We start from the raw sequence: 4,634 nt of genomic DNA, 5'->3' as shown, positions 1-4,634 counted from the left end.
GAGTTCAGTCTGGTCAGGGAACTAAGATCCCACAAGCTCTGTGTCATGGCCAAAAGAAAGAAAGAAAGAAACTCTAATTTGACATTATATTGGATCCATTAAACAAGAAAAGGCTGTTAGTAAAAAGAATCAGAAAACAGGAAAGAGTTCTGGGAAATGAAATATATGATTGCCAAGATAAAAAATATGATTTAGAAATCTAGAAACTACTTCCGGAAAGTAAGGAAGTGCTTAAATAAATAGGATGGGGTGTGTCAAAGGGACATAAGAATCAGCCTGAAAGAGCTCTAAAAGCCAGAGCTGGGACAATTTGAGCTACAAAATAGTACTAGAGTGTAACCCAAAGTATAACATAAATACCTAGAGCCCATGCTGATCTAAATAAGTGATTGAATAAATAAATACATGGGAGAAGGAACAAATCTTCCTTATGGAAGAATTCCAAATAATTTGTGTGGACCCTCCCCTCCAGACACAGCTTAACTGACTCTCTGCCTGTGAATGTGTGCTGGACTTAGTGACTCGCTGCCAAAAAAGAAAGCGAGGAAAAGGAAAAAGCCGTAAGTTCACACTGGACAAATCTGCCAAGCTAATCAAGTGATCACCAGCCTGTTACATGTGGTGAGAGGGGCAACTCATCCCAGTCTAATCATGAGAAAAAAAATCCAAATTGAGGGACACTCTACAAAATATCTGACAAATACTCTTTAATACTTTCAAAGTAACACAACAACAAAACAAACGAACAGAGACGAAAAGCAAGGAAAGACTGAGAAAGTGTCCCAGAGGAGACTCAGGAGACAGGATAACTAAATACAGTGTGGTATGCTGGATTGAGTCCTAGAACAGAAAAAGGATAGTGGAAAAGCTGTTGAAATTCTAATAAGATCTAACAAAGATTTGGAGAAACAAGAACAAAAATAAATAAATGGAACTACAGGAACTAAAAGGCTTTTGAACAGCAAAAGCAACTATCAACAAAACAAAAGAACAGACTGCCAGATGGGAGAATACATTTGCAAATGGTATCTTCGATAAGTTGTAAATATCCAAAATACACAAACGTCTAGAACTCAACATCAAAAAAACAAGCAACCCAATTGAAAATGAGCAGAGGATCTGAACAGATGTTTTTACAAAGAAGACATACAGATGGCCAATAGATTCTTGAAAAGATGATCATCACTAATCATGGAAATGCAAATCAAAACTGCAATGAAATATCATCTCACACCTATCAGAATGGCAATTATCAGAAAGACAACAAATAACAAATTTTTCGAGGATGTGGAGAAAAGGGACTCCTCTACACTGTTGGTGGGAATGTAAATTGGTGCAGCTACTATGCAAAACAGTATGGCCATTCCCCCAAAATTAAAAATAGAATTACCATTTGATCCAGGAGTTCCACTCCTGGTTGTTTATCCAAATAAAATGGAAATACAAATTTGAAAAAATATACACACCCTTGTGTTCATTGCCTCTTTATTTATAATAACCGAGATATGGATGCAATCCAAGTGTCCATTGATAGATGAATGGATAAAGAAGATGTCACATACATAGAAAGGAAACTCAGCCATAAAAATGAATGAAATCTTGCAATCGGGGATGACATGAATGGACCTGGAGGGTGTTATGCTAAGTGAAATAAGTCAGACGGACAAAGACAAATACTATATGATTTCACTTATATGTGGACTCTAAAAAGCAAAGCAAATGAGCAAACATAACTAAACAGAAACAGAGTTGCAGATACAGAGAACAAACTGATTGTTGCCTGAAGGGAGGGGAGTGGTAGAAGAAGAGGAACAGGTGAGGGAGATTAAGGGTCACAGACTTCTAGTTGCAAAATAAATAAGTCCAGAATTATGTAATATCTTTGCATGAGGACAGACAGTAACCAGACTTATTGTGTTGAACATTTCAAAACGTATAGAAATACTGAATCACTATGTTGCATAACAAGAACTAACATAGTGTTGTAGGTCAGTTATACTTCAAAAACAAACGTATAAAAAGAGACCAGGACTTCCCTCGTGGTACAGCAGTTAAGAATCGAGCTGCCAATGCGAAGACACAGGTGTGATCCCTGGTCTGGTCTGGGCAATTAAGCCCGTGCATAACTGCTGAGCCCCAGGCAGCAACTGCTGAAGCCTGTGCGCCCTAGAGCCCGCGCTCTACAACACGTGAAGCCGCACGACGACGTCTGTGTACCTCGGCTGGAGAGCGGCCCCTGCTCTCCGCAACTAGAGAAAGCCCACGTGTAGCAAAGAAGACACAGCACAGCCATAAACAAATTATGAAATAAATTAAAGAGATCAGATTTGTGGTTACCAGAGGTGGAGGGTTAGAGGAGGGAGAATTAGATGAAGGTAATCAAAAGGTACAAGCTTCCAGTTATAAATAATTACTAGGGATATAATGTAAAACATAATATATATAGTTAACACTGCTGTATGTTTCATATGAAAGTTAAGAGAGCAAATCCTAAGAGTTTTCATCACAAGGAAAAAATTATTTTCTACTTCTTTAATTTTGCCTCTGTATGAGATGATAGAAGTTCACTAAACTTATTGTGGCAATCATTTCATGATGTACTTAAGTTAAATCCTTATGCTGAACATCTTAAACTTATGCAATGCTGCATGTCAATTATCTTTCAGTAAAACAGAAGAAAAAAAAATTAAAAGCAGAGGATAATATCATGGCCATAGATTTTATATTTCTATTTGTTTTTACTAAAGATTATTTTATCTTTTTTTCAAAGTTTTTCCCAACTGTTAAGCCCACGGTATCTTAGACTATCAAAGGTATCAAAGGCAAAAGATGCTGCTTTCCCACCACCTGGAAATCTTGGAATGTTCTTGTTTTTAATCATCATTTGAGAGTTTTCTTTCTATGTAAATTAATTAAATGACATATTTATGGTGTCAGAAACTTGATTTGCAATTGGAATTGCATTTTATTTCAGTTAATGAAAATAAATTAATCTTGATACATTCTTTAAAAAAAACCTGAAGTTTAGGTAATAGCAATGGATGAATGTTAATATGTTTATTTTGATGTACTATGGTAACGTAAGATGCTAATTTTATTTTTTTTAATATTTATTTATTTGTGCTTTGTCTTAGTTGCTGCAAGATGCTAATTTTAGAGGAAGCTGGGTGAAGGGTAATGGGAACTCTCTGTATTCTCTTTGCAACTTCTATATGAATCTAAAATTACTCCAAAGTAAAAAGTTTATTTTAAAAATGCCTAGAAGCAAAAGCCATGGAATTCTCTAAGAATATAAACACAAAAAAGAATTTTTTTTAAATAAGGGGGGAAATCAAATCATAGATCATTTCAAGAGGCCTGATATTTTTCTAATGAGAAAAACAGAGAAAAGAGAAGACAGAAGCAAGAAAACAATCAGAAAAATAATAGACGGGAAATTCTCAGAGTGACAAAAACAAAAAATCCCAAGCCACCTTTAGATTAAAAGTGCCCCTTGATGGGAATTCCCTGGTAGTCCAGTGGTTCAGACTCTGGTTAGGTGCTTTCACTGACAGGGCCTGGGTTCAATCCCTGGATCAGGGAACTAAGATCCTATAAGTCAAAGTTGTGCAGCCAAAAAAAGAAAAAAAATTCGAATGCTGAGCAGAATCAAAGGGAAAACACACACACACACAGCTATGGGCTCACATGTTTTCAGAAAGCCTAATACCTCCTGAAACATAAAAACAAAACAATCAGGTTTTATGTAAGGATATAGAGATCAAGCTGGCATTGGGCTTCTCTGAAGCTAGAAATTCTGAACTGACCTGTAAATTTCTGAAGGAAATGTGTTTGAACTAGGTTATTAAAAGACAGTTGGTGTTTGCTTCAGCAGCACATATACTAAAATTGGAACGATACGGAGAAGATTAGTATGGCTCCTGCACAAGGATGACACGCAAATTCGTGAAGCGTTCCATATTTTTAATAGCCAGGACATGGAAGCAACCTAGATGCCCATTAGCAGATGAATGGATAAGGAAGCTGTGGTACATATACACCAAGGAATATTACTCAGCCATTAAAAAGAATTCATTTGAATCAGTTCTAATGAGATGGATGGAACTGGAGCCCATTATACAGAGTGAAGTAAGCCAGAAAGATAAAGACCGATACAGCATACTAACACATATATATGGAATTTAGAAAGATGGTAATGATAACCTTATATACAAAACAGAAAAAGAGACACAGATGTACAGAACAGACATTTGGACTCTGTGGGAGAAAGCGAGGGTGGGATGTTTAGAGAGGACAGCATTGAAACATGTATATTATCTAGGGTGAAACAGATCACCAGCCCAGGCTGGATGCATGAGATAAGTGCTCGGGCCTGGTGCACTGGGAAGACCCAGAGGGATCGGGTAGACAGGGAGGTGGGAGGGGGGATCGGGATGGGGAACACATGTAAATCCATGGCTGATTCATGTCAATGTATGACAAAAACCACTATAATATTGTAAAGTAATTAGCCTCCAACTAATAAAAATAAATGGAAAAAAAAAAAAAAAGACAGTCAGAGAGGGCTTCCTTGGTGGCTCAGTGGTAAAGAATCCACCTGCCAAAGCAGGAGACACAAGTCTGATCCCTGGTCC

At 37.1% G+C, this 4,634-nt stretch overlaps 1 non-coding gene across 1 annotated transcript; it reads left to right on the top strand.

Annotated features, from left to right (window-relative positions):
* The first annotated feature begins 3,858 nt into the window (after positions 1-3,858).
* Positions 3,859-3,965, top strand: LOC136176085 (U6 spliceosomal RNA). The gene has a single exon (XR_010664466.1). It is a non-coding gene; the product is annotated as a U6 spliceosomal RNA (small nuclear RNA).
* Positions 3,966-4,634: the final 669 nt, after the last annotated feature.

This window comes from Muntiacus reevesi, chromosome 9 (assembly GCF_963930625.1).
Source record: "Muntiacus reevesi chromosome 9, mMunRee1.1, whole genome shotgun sequence".
Classification (NCBI taxonomy): domain Eukaryota; kingdom Metazoa; phylum Chordata; class Mammalia; order Artiodactyla; family Cervidae; genus Muntiacus; species Muntiacus reevesi.
This window is presented reverse-complemented; position numbering and strand designations above follow the sequence as displayed.